We start from the raw sequence: 12,088 nt of genomic DNA on the forward strand, positions 1-12,088 counted from the left end.
AATTGACCGAATTGGATTTGTGAGATGAAAAGGCAGAGGGCTGGAAAGAGAGCAGAGGGCTGAGGAGAGAGTGGTGCATATTCACACGGGAACCTGGGGAGAGAAGAGATGAAAGTGTTGAATGTGTTGCTAAGAGTTCAATTTGTGAATCTAACCTCAGTGTATTCATACAGTGTATGCATTGTGTATTTATAAGCACCACATTATATCAAAAAGTAATTTTAATACCTTTTCCTATAGAGAAAGTTTAGATTCCTTCAAAGGTCCATGTATTCCTCTACACAGCAGTGTGGATCACATACACAGACTGAACTTTGTGTGTCCCAGTTATATGGCATTCTGGTATTTCCTTGTGGGTTTGGAACCCATTATGAAATACCATAAAAATAGTGAGGATATAATTCAATTCCCCATAATTCTTAATCATAAAAATTAGATTATTATGAGTTGAATCACCTCAGACGTTTTTGCTCATGTTCTGAGTAGTAGCTTATAGTGTATGCACTGACATGTTAATGCTTTTTACTGATAAGGCACAGCTGGGTTTCACTTCACTACATCTCTGAACTTCTGACTTCCTCTGTGCTGGCCCACACCCTGTGATCCACAGCTGCTGGTCAGACTCACCTTGCTTTGATTCTGTTTATTTTAGGAATACTCATCCAAGAATGATTCGAGAATCAAATACTCACTCGCTGTGGGCTTGAAAGTCTCCTTGATAGAGCAAGTTATAATCTACTGTACATAAAAAGCTTGATGTTTAGAAGTTGTCCAATGGCTACCCAGTGTCATAAAACTTCTCAAACCACTTCTCAACTTCTGTAGATTCAATGTCACTCAGTCCCACATCCACAATTACTAAATTAACTTAAACTCATATAAACTCTACATGATCACTTAACACTTGTATAAATCCATGACAGTTCTTTATTGCTGGTCAAGTTATGTTCCTATTGCTGTTAAATAGCTCTACAATAAACTCTAAAGAAGGTGTATTCACAGATATCATCTGTTACACATCATGTTTATTGATGTGAATGACCTTCCACTATCTTATCTAGTACACTAGTTTTAATAAGTAGGATTTATTTAATGTTTTTCAACTTTACTGTAAAGTGTGTAATGAAATTCTCTTCATCCTCTTTTTAATTAAAAAACAGAATTAAATGTAATGATGTAATCTATGGATGGACATACAATCATTCACATTGTACACTGCTGAACCACAAGAACAAACCTAGTGGTAACTGGCAACACTCTTGACAAGTTAGGTGTACATACCTTCTAAGCAGTAATGTAAGGAAAATTCCACATGCATAACACAGTTGTCTGAAATATGGGGAAAAGGGCAAAGCAAGCTTTCTCTGGAGCTTTGCACCATATCTCACAGCCTTGAGCTTTCAGCTCAAATTTTGGGTTGGATCAGATGGGACTGCGTGATGACAACTGATCCATCCCCATGACTGCTGAGCAAAGCCCGTCTGCTAATGAAGACTGTGAGATGTGGTTAAAAGCTCTGAAGAAACAGAGCAAGAAGACCTTGAATTAAGATGCTTTTTTTTTCAAATTTCAACTATATCCACAATCAAAAGTCAACCTTCACACTCAAGAATGAAAGAAAAACTTAAGTGAATTACATTAGTAGTGTTATGAATGTTATGTTTCTTCTTATGTTCATATTGTTATCCTGTTCGGTTCTTGCTTGATGCTGGATTACAGTCCTCAGACTTTATGGGTTAGACCAAAGAGGTCGAAACTATGTTGATACTCCCTGACCGAAAGAAAGCAGAATGTGAATGCTGTTCTGTCTGTCTGTTGTCAAGATGTGCGTGCCCCATACTCCCTTCATCTCTCGGCTTTCTCAGCACTCTACATTGTTTTCTACTATAATAATTGTTTCACTGTTTATCCCGGTGGGCATTTCAAGGTTCAAACACATAAAGCCTCCCCACCCTCATTACTCCTTATTATCATTGACAGCATTAAAGAAAAGCTGCACTGCCTATTTGTAGAGGAAAAAATGATTCAGATATCCCTTGTATTGGCCTAGAATAAATAAAAACATTGTTCCTACTCAGGGCCAAAATCACTTCCAGTAGCCTTTGTTTCACAATGTACCTTATGTTTGTGTAGAGAATTTGATGGAGGGGATGTCAGTGGAGTCCCCAAACTGTTGTCATCTTTATCACCATATCCAGAACCCAAAGTGGTCATCAAGCACACATAAGGCGACCCTCCCTTACAAAAGTCAGCTATCCTTTAACCAGCTACCACTGGGAGAGGTCAGATTCACTCAGCTTTATTAAATTAAAGTGTGTGCAATGTGCCAGTGGGATTGGAACGGTGTGTGTGTATAATAGAGAGACAAAGAAACAGAGCAAACAAAAGACAAAACTAAGATCGAGAAAAAAAAAAAGACACATGGGCCCTGTTAAGACAGAGAAGACTGGATATGCTCTACAACTTGATTATCACACACGCCCATATAATAAGCATGTAGACAGCTCATGTTCATTGCTATTGCCACCCCAGTCTCACTATTCACTGTGGACATAATTTTGTGTTTGATATCCCAGTTACAACCCTAGAGATAAAGTAAAAACAGGGAAATGTGGCCTCCCACAATGCAAGATGATTCATATAAACATATACGTTCATCCACTTTCATATTATGATTCAAATATTTGTCATTAGGCATCCAAATTTAACAGTCCAGGAGACTGCCAATGAAGACTGTTTTCCCATTTTTGCTCATAGGAATAACAAATGATTGAATTCACTAACATATAATTGATATAAGATGTAGGCATGGGCAAAGCTATAAACTGTATAAAACTTAATCGTCATATAAAAAAGATAACTTGGTCCACAAATTGAGAAATCAGATTTTGTATATTTCCTATATTTTGTTATGTTTTATCTAATTATAATCCCAAGATGCTTGTTAATTTAATTTTTGGGTCATTCTGAAAAAAAAAAAAAAATCACAAAATGATAGCAGGAAACACCAAAAGTGAGGGAGTTCATTTCCTCATGTTCAGTCTAAACAGAAAGTCTGCATATAAATCAACTGAGTCATGTTCAGTCACTCAGTAACTTACTTATTTACTCATTACTCTCTCTCTCTCTCTCTCTCTCATGCACACACATACACACACTGATGCTCTTTGCTCCATCCTTCCAGCTGTGAATTATCTTATTTCCCCCTTTGAGAATCAAGCCACAGCTGTAGACTTCTCTTTCTTTCTTCCACATATTAACACACACACACACACACACACACACACACACACACACACACACAGAAAAATACACAAAGAAATGTGCAACACACACATGCTTAAATAACCAGTGTTGTTTCAGGTTAGTTTTTTGTGATTTCTGCTGTAGAAAGACAGAGAAAAAGACAGGCAAAGGTTGAAAGCCCCATATCTGTGACTGTAACTGGGTTAAATAAGTGTTTACTACTGTAAGTTGAGAGCTTTCCACAACTTGGGACTTCATACTATTTCAAAATGTTATCAAATCCTATGGATGTTATCAAATGTTTCACATTTTGTGTTGAATTGTAGAGATACAGCGATGTGCTGGCTCTGCAGCAATGAAAGCGATGATGAAATTGGTGTGTAAAATCTTATCAGAACTCATAGAACAAAGAAGTCAAAACTTGCAACACAGCAGTCTTTATATCAGCCATTCTCAACCACAGGTGGGCCTCAGAGCGCCATCCATTGGGCCGCGGAGGCAGTGGTACTGCCAAAAAGTTAAAATTATTTTTTCTGATAATTTACAAAGTTTACAAAGCTAGTCATTTTTATATCTAAACAAATAAAAACATCAAATTGAAATGCATAATTTAAATGACCAGTTACATTTTAATATTGCTACGCCAATCAGAACACATCATTGGGTAGAGACAAACTTGTTTTGCCACTGTTAGACAGCTAGCTTTCACTGTGGATTCTGCTTCAGAAGACGGGGCTGTTTCCATTGTGTTGGAAAATGAACTGATGGAACTATCAGCAAACATCAACCTGAAGCTTCAGCTCAAACAAGTTGACCTGGCTTCATTCTGGACACTGGGTGCCAGTCAATATCTCTCTCTGTCAAAACGGGCAATCAAATTTCTGTTGTCTTTCACCACCATCTATTAGTGTGAGTCAGGGGTTTCCATTGTGACTGTCACAAAATCAAAGGCAAGGAACACACTGAAAGTAATTTAGATGCTACTCTGTGTGTCAGCATCTCACCCATCCCACCACGACTTGATCTAATTTTTCCCAGAAGCAAGCCCAGGTGTCTCACTAAACAGAGTATTTATTTTGGTCATTACAGCTGACCGGTGGCATAACACACATTTACAGCCCAGTTTTTTTGTCAAGTTATGTTTTTTTTTTGTTTGTTTTTTTGTTTGTTTTTTTCATCTATTTGGGAAGGTGGTCCTCGGATTTTTTTAACAATCAGAAGTGGGCCTTAAGTTACAAAAGGTTGAGAACCCCTGCTTTATATCACCTGATTGTGTGTGAAGAATTGAGAGCCTGGAAAGCTGTGTGTGTGGTCATTTGGCTGTGGGGCAAGGGGCATCTGGACTCTACCAATGTCACCCATTAAAGCTTCACTGCGGAGACAGATAGGAACTAAACAGATACAAATGTAGACTGAAATCCCATGTATGTTATATACATTATTTTTATTTAAATATTTTTAGGAAGACCTCTGCAAAGAAATGGTATGACATTTAAACTTAGAGCAGTTGGAGCGTGACATGCAAAAAGAATGGCTCCTTTAATTCTCTATGAGGCATAGAAACACATGGGAGTTTTTAAAACAATTAGCCCTGTTGAATGAGCCTCATTATGTGGTTAAAGGGTTCAGAGGAGAGGAAAGGGAAGAGGAAAGGTAAGTTGGATGGAGATCGGTAGATGGAGAGAGCAAGAAGAGGAGAAGGGGGGTGTGGGAATATGAGGAGAAAGACATGGAGGAGGAACAGAAAAGAGAGGAAGAGAAAGCAGAAAGAAAATAAATGGTGGAGGGAGAATCATGGCAGTGAAGGAAGCAGTAGAGGTTGAAATTTGGAGGTGATGGTGGGGGTGGGGGATGCTTGACTTAAATTATCTGAAGTGAAGCTGCTTTGAACCCCCAAAACATGGTGAGAAAACACACAAGGTAGGGGGTGTATGGGATGCATCAAATTGTGAAAAACACTCCACCCTGACACATTGATTAGTGGAATCAGAGCAGGATCCCATTTGTTGGCTCTGAGAAAATCCTGTTTATAAAAAAGCTAAACAGCTGACAGAATGGACAACTGAGAAGAGTGAACAAGTGTTTATCAGAAAAGAAAACAATACACCGGGAAAGAGTCTTTGAATGGATCAGCTGCTGGCGGTGATCATACCCTTGGAAAACTGTGGTAAACTTTGAAGAAGAAAGTCACCCTGAACTTGGTCTTGAATTGTTTAATTTAATCCATCCAATCCACTTGTGAGATTAGCCATTCAGCATCAGCAGATAATTTTCATGAGCCTTTTACCATAGTGTGACAAATTGAAGAATATTGGATTTTCTATCAGTAGTGCTCACATATGGCCTGGTACAACTTCATCTTAATTTCCAAACAACAATGTAATGTTTCTGTATCCAACTTTTGTTTTAAGATGAAATTTAATACCAATAATTAAACCTCTAAAGCCCATAATAAAGAATTGACCAAATTCAATCAGAGGTAACCAAATTAACAAACTTATACATGCTTTAACTTCTGTAGCCAAGTCTGTGGTTAGTTTGCCTTCTAATTTCACAGCCTTTCTGTTTAACTAACCCCCTGTTGCACAAAACAGAGGACTGCTGTCGCTTCTTTTTCCATGTGTCACCTTTAATCTAACTTGAGTTAAAAGTCCTTCAGCCTAAAATTTTCCCATACATGTACTGTATAATTTATCTTTCCCACATGTTGAGTGCAATGTTCAGATGGTAATGGCTGAATTTTAGATTTGTGACAGTAAACTGCACCCAATGCAAACCCAACACTGAGAATGTGCTTAAATGTACCTATTTATATAATTTACATAAATTTACATTTGAATTCATGTTTCACAATTTGTGTTGGCCCACCTGTATTAAACAATGTTATTACTGCCAAATTGAGAGTAAATATTGCATTACAGATGACCAGCAATCAGAAGATGATGCCGTTACTACTACCTACTGGAACAAAGAGAATATCATATTCATTAAATAAACATCAAATCACATATTTGCTTTGGAGAATTGTCTCTCTCAGTCAGTTACTTTCTCTGATGCATGGAGCATCAGAAATATTCAGTGCCAGCAAAGACTCACCGCCAGTTGAACTACCAGTCATTCTTCTGACCGGTATGAATGGGAAAAGGTTGGAGGTCAATGCAAAGCAGTTTATTCCATGGATGGATATATTGCTGCCAATATTCTGTCCAGAATGTGTCATACTGTGTGTAGGTGTGTACATGACAGGCGATATGTGTAATATGTGTTTGACATTGTCAAAGATGATGAATTGCATTGTGTATATGATCCTTAAGTTCCCTCAGGATTGATTTTTCCAAAGGTGAATGTTTTTTTAAAAATTCATAAGTACAGAATTATAATTTGCATACCTGTAAATCCCATTAAGTATTGATCCTATGATCCTAGTGTGTCTGTCACATGCACCCATGGTGCTTACATTCACTATTAAAACATCATGGATTACAAACAAGCCTGGCAAATGCATTTACATATATCATATTCAATGAATATGTTGGCATGTTATGTTACGTCTGTCTGAGTTGTAGGAAGCAGAACATCTTCTTTTCTCTAATACTACCTTTTAGAGGTTGGAGCCTCTTCTTATCCATCATCATAAGTGACGAAGTGATGAGGAGAACAGCACAGTGAAATATAGCGATCTGCTTGAGTCCAGCAAGACACATCCATCTTTAAAGAATAACCTGTCCAGTAATTCACCTGATTGGTAGCACCACTGGGTGAGTTATTTGCCAGATGGATGTTTGTGATATTTTCTCATGTAATATAAATTGCTTTCAACATGAGATAAAGATAAATAACCACTATCCATTAACTGGATTGTTTTTGATGGTGATAGCAATACAGAATGTAATATAACAGATGTTCTGGAAATTCAATTGAGAGAGTTAGATACAATAAAAATAACTATTAGAGAACATTTGTCCAATTCCATAATTTAAATAGCTAGCAAATGAAAGTAGAACTTCACCACATTGAAGCTGTATCTCTACTGGTTGACACATGTCTTCAATCTCACGGTATTGTCATATTGCTTAACCATACAGCTCAGATACAACAGTAGATCAGTAAAATTTCAGTATGTGCAAAAACAGATGGGCACAGTCATATCAGTACTTGGAAAGTGTCATAAATTGATTTGCTAATGTTTCCATGCTTTACACGTATCCAGGAAAAACAAATGTCTTACTTCCAAAGCTGTGAAGTACTGCAACCTTCCAAAGCTTACGGTCCAACTCATACAAACACACTAGACATAGTAACACCTCTGGGGAGCTGTGAAGCTTACAGAACTTTATGTCAGCCAACTTCTGCAGAGTTTAAGACTCTGTGGTGCAATGATGAGCATTATATTTATCATTGTAGTTAAAAATCTAAGGGCAGGTTTCAGTTATGGTTTAGGGGTAAGGGTAGAGTTAGGCATAGGTATAGGCAGTGTAGTTGCAAAACCCTACAAAAATAACAACCACTTGGGAGGGACAAGCAGGGTACGACTCTGTCAGCTTCTGGAGACAGTTTGCCAGTGGGGAGCCATTAGCTGGCTAGCAACGGCAATAAGCAGTGTTGTAATGTATTTGGCAGAGTCAGAGCAGTGATGGCGTTGATGCTGACGCACTGAGAGCAAGGCCTAGCTGCTTCCACAGTGCTGCTGATCAACTCACATGTGCTATTCTCTTTTGTATATGAAAATTACCTCACTGAGAGACAACACAGAAGAGACACAGAAATTAAAATACAACAGGGAGAGTTTGTGTGTATATGTGTCACAAGTGGTATACTGGTTGTGGTTTGGCAAAATAAAGAAAAAGTCTGTTTAATAATTTGCAGAAGTTATAGTTGAAACATTTAGAAAATGTATACTTTGTGTACAATGGCAGATGTCATATGCTACCTCCTTTAAATGTAAGCAAAGTTGAAATTACTTTTTACAAGCATGTAGCATCTTTGTTTAGTAATCTTCATCTATGAATGAATAGATGTCATTAGGTCTCTCATATCAGCTTTGATATTTTCATAAACAAAAGCAGTGAAAATTGAGAAATAACTATCTCTAATCTTTAACTGAGAAATCAGTAATTCTTTATAACCTTTTTCTGTAAAGCTGCACAAATCAATATTTTTATATTAACAAAGGATTAAATGACTACCTGTAATATCAAAGGGGTCACTTTAGTAGTGACAAAACCAGACAGAATTATCAGCTGACTCTGCAGTTCCCCTCAGCTTTGCGGAGCTTTTTGGTGCCTTTCAGGTCATTGTTTTGGTTTTATTTATTATATAGTCATCAATATAAAGGATGGAGAACAACATTTTAAGAGGTGTTTTTAAGGCTGCCACTATAGATTATTTTCAATATAAATTATCAGATTATTTTTTAGAATTAGAAGAATTAGATTATTTTTGGCCTATTAAAAAAAGGATAGAAGTGAAAATGTCCATCACAAGTTCCTAAATGCCAAAGGGATATCTTTTAAATGTCTTGTTTTGTCTGTCCAATAGTCTAAAACCAAAGATATTAAGTTTACAGTAAATGTCATATCCATAAACTAATGAACTACACTACAAACCAGTCAACACTTTCAACTCAGTGTGTACTCAGGTGTACAGTGTGTTATGGCAAACTGCATCCTCAGACTTCTACTTTCCACTTTTCGACCAGAGGTCCACTCTGGTAATTGGAGAGGAGACATGCCACAGTGAATAACTGATTGATGTTCGCTGAGATGGAGAGGGGAATTTCAGAATCAAACATTTGGTTTTCCTTGACCCTCCCAATTAATCTCTCCACATGGACTCTCAAACAAGCAATCGAGTGGCTCTCAAGAACATTACGTGCTGACATTTGGTTTCAGAAAAGACAGAAAAGCAGGCCAGTGAACTTTGCCAGAGACAAGCTCATCTACAAGGAAGCCCTTATCAACCGTAACAGCCATGTCAGGGGACAGGAGAGGTATGATGCCTGATTGCACGAAGATCTCCTTGTCACTCACAGAGCCTTCATGCAATGTCAGAGTACCACGTGGTGCCATGCCTACCATGGCCTTAAAGATGCAATGGGACTTGTATGAAGAGAAAACTTCACTCTTAAGTAGCAAGAAAGAAAGTGTTTGGCAGTGCAACTCTGTACAGTCAATGATTACCTTGGTGTCTGCATAGTCCCTGAACTTATGAGGACTATAAGCTCTAATTTTTTCAGGTGTCATTCATGTCCATGCAGATCTGAGCAGGCAGTAAAGGAAGTTGGCCCATGTTATAATGATTTTGCTGACTGTTGTGTGGTGGATATTAAAACAGTGGCCAAGCTCCCCCTGGGTGCATCGAGTAAACAGGTAGTTAAGAAAAAGGAAAAACTCCTCTATGGGGACCAGTTTCTGGTGTGGAGAAAAGGCATGATTAGTATTACACAGTATATTCCTTTTGTATTGCAGGGGTGGGGTGACTTTAACAGTGACAGCCATGTACTTACTGTGGGTCTGCTGAAAGCCTCCTCTCTCACAGCAGAGGCAGAGGCTCCTCTAGCCCTTATAGCCTGTACCATTTGATGTCACTGATTTGATTAGTCCAGAATGGTATAAGATGATCATAGGAGGGGAATCTTCAGAACAAAATGCAAATTATATATTCTGAAGATTGTAGTCAGGATACTGTAATATTCCCTGAGTGAGTCTTCTAAAGACATAGAAGCAATATGAAAACATGCCAAATCATTTTATTTCAAGTGGCTTTGAACATTTAAGTTATAATAATAACTTTTAACAAGTGTTCATAAATGGCATTAAGAAGACTATTTCCAAGGGGGTATTTTTTAAATGTATTTTACATACTAATGACAGAAGCAATCTGTATGCTTATTAAAGTAACAATACTTTCTGATTCAGTCTCTGGTAGATAAAATAGCATTTGTGGCTAAGCAGTTTACTGAGTTTAAAGCATCATCAAACCAATTTGAAATGGCTCTCAATCGTAGCGAGCTTGATTATCTGTCTGCACTGCTTGCAGTTTGTCTGTCTTACCCGGTGTAAAATCAAAGGTCTTCTGATGATCCAGTGAACCACTGCAACCCACAGAGGTCTTGTAAATGGAGGGCTTTTCGCTGGTCCCTCAAGGCTTCAATCTCCCATAGCATACCATCATAGTGTTCAAAGTCCATGACTACACTGTTACCAGGAACACAGTTCTCATGGTCTACAACAACTGGCATCACTCACCTGCTTGCTGGATGAGGTCTACAGGCACCTCCTGGTCAGACTGGGCTGGCATTGCGCTGGGTCGTGTGCAGCGCTGCCAGACCCTGGAACATGTCTGTGGTTTTTTGTAGTTTTTCCATTGAAAAGAGACGAGGGAATGGCTCTAACTTTCAATGTTCTACTTCCTTGTGATGTAATGCAAATTTTGTCGCTGCTAAAATGTCTGCTGCATACCTTTGTGTGACTTCTTACTGTAAAACAATCCCACCTTATTTTGTTTAACCACTTAAGATGAAGTTCAGGGTCTTTCAGAAAGCGGTGGAAGCTAAAGACAGAGTTTCATTGACTCGAACCAAAGCACAGTAGAACAACTACTGCTATCTGTGGATACTTTTTAAATATTTACGCTTCATGTTGATTTCTTTGCAGGTCACTGTTTGCTAGGTTTTGGTTTCCCATTAGCTTCACTCAACTAGTGCGGCAACAGATTTGAACTAGAAACACATATGACACCTTCGGGAAACCCAGAAGTCACTGGACTGCAATCATGCACAGGGCCTATTAAATTACAGAGATTAAACAAGACTAGGTCAGACCCTAGTATATGGCTGGACTGACAGATACAGGAAGTGGCAACACTTTGCCACCATTCTCAGAGGGTAATTCACATCACCATCAGTGAGTTGACATCAGACTTGGACAACGATTTAGAGGCATTAGCACATGTTCCTGCACTGCCCTGAACACAAATTCTTGATACTATGTGTGTGTTGAAGTGTCTGTGTTTCCAGTAAATAAGTTTACTTCTGCCCTAACAATGATCCATCCTGTTCTCTTGAATCCTCTGTCTCTATGTAGAACTCAGAACACACATACACACGTTTTATGACGACGCTATCAACTCACTGGCCAAAGGCTAACATGTCATCTCCAGTCACTCATCACTGTGGTCCACGTTATGTGTATTTGCATGTTTTCTGCATTTATGTTAATGACCATACGTCTATGTATTCATATCCCTCCCTTGTTTTGGTTGCACACATCTGTCATCACATACATACACACATCCAGTTTGCAGGTAATCTTACGGACTCTAGATCTGATTTCGTACTTGGACTGGCCATCTGGGAATTCTGGCAAATTTCAGATGACCTGATTCACCTTTGGGCTGCACACATTCTCACAACTCAGGTATTTACTAACTGTAACATATTGTTTCATTTTAAAATTAAAAACTGACAGACATCTTGATCTCTGTAATGCCAAATGTATTAAGCTATAGGCAAATTACTATTCTAAAACATTTCTTGTAAATTTAACAAGTATTTGGTGGATAATATGGGCCAGATGGACTTTGAAATCAATCCCACAGTCCTGATTAAAATTCAACATTTTTCATTCTAACAATATACACAATCCTGCCAATTCTGCACCTCCCACGCACATACATCAGTATCTTTCTGGAAGAAGCTGGTTCTCTCCAGTATGAAATTGATGGTTTTAGCGCAGAATACACTGTTTTTAAGGTGGCAGATGTATGTATTTTTTCCCCATTGTCCAACTGTTCCAATGAAATTGTCAAAAGCTGATAATTACAAAAATGAAAGAATAGAGCC

This window comes from Thunnus albacares, chromosome 8 (assembly GCF_914725855.1).
Source record: "Thunnus albacares chromosome 8, fThuAlb1.1, whole genome shotgun sequence".
Taxonomy (NCBI): Eukaryota; Metazoa; Chordata; class Actinopteri; order Scombriformes; family Scombridae; genus Thunnus; species Thunnus albacares.